The sequence below is a fragment of the Fringilla coelebs genome (genome assembly GCF_963513975.1).
Source record: "Fringilla coelebs genome assembly, chromosome: 23".
Classification (NCBI taxonomy): domain Eukaryota; kingdom Metazoa; phylum Chordata; class Aves; order Passeriformes; family Fringillidae; genus Fringilla; species Fringilla coelebs.
In genome coordinates this window covers 6,527,075-6,527,875 of record NC_140049.1, presented here as the reverse complement: position 1 = coordinate 6,527,875, position 801 = coordinate 6,527,075, and positions in this window count along the sequence as shown.

Sequence of the window (801 nt, the reverse complement as noted above, 5' to 3'; positions counted from 1 at the left end):
GCTTTGGTCCTAATAAAAGCCACCAAATGTCTCTGTCCTGCTTGTTGTGGGGCTGGCTTGGGTGGGGACACATGGAGAGGTGCCAAGGCTGCTGTTGGAGTCAATGCAGGATCCCACCCAACCAAGGGTAGAGAAGGTGGGTTTTGAGCTGGGAAAGGAAGGACCAGCTTTATGAAACACACAGATTACTGAGCCAGAAGGAGCCCAACAAGGAGAAAGAGAATGTGGAAAGATTTCCTTCTGGAGCAGGGGAATGATTCTGGCTGGGGAAAAAGAAATGCCACATCAATGTTGCAGCATCTTAATGCTTCTTTATTGAAGCACAGTTTTTTTATCCACGCCAGTGGCAATGATCCAGCCAGGAGGTGTCACCTCCCCATGGTGGGTACAGGACATGTTGATGTTTTATCCAGAGGAGGGGACTCATCCCTGTGAGCTGGTGGCTCATGTGCAGGGTGAGTTATCACTTGAGCTCTTGGCCAGCTCGGGGCAGACACTGGGTGTCACCAGAGCCCAGAGGGACCCATGGAACACATGGTTACCTGCGGCGTGGGGTGATCTCTCCACCAGCACTGTCTCCCCCCTCGGTCTGGGGGCACGAGGGAAGGAGCTCTCCCAGCTACGTGGCAGCTCTGTCATGGGGCCAGACCCACATCCTGCCTGCGTCCTGGCTGGCCCTGGAATTGCCAGTGTAGATGCAAATCCAGCCTGGCATCCACAGATCAGAGCCTATCCCGCCCTTGGTGCCATGGAGAGCAAAGCTGGACAGCACCTGTGATTAAGCAAACCCCTCTCTGCGCC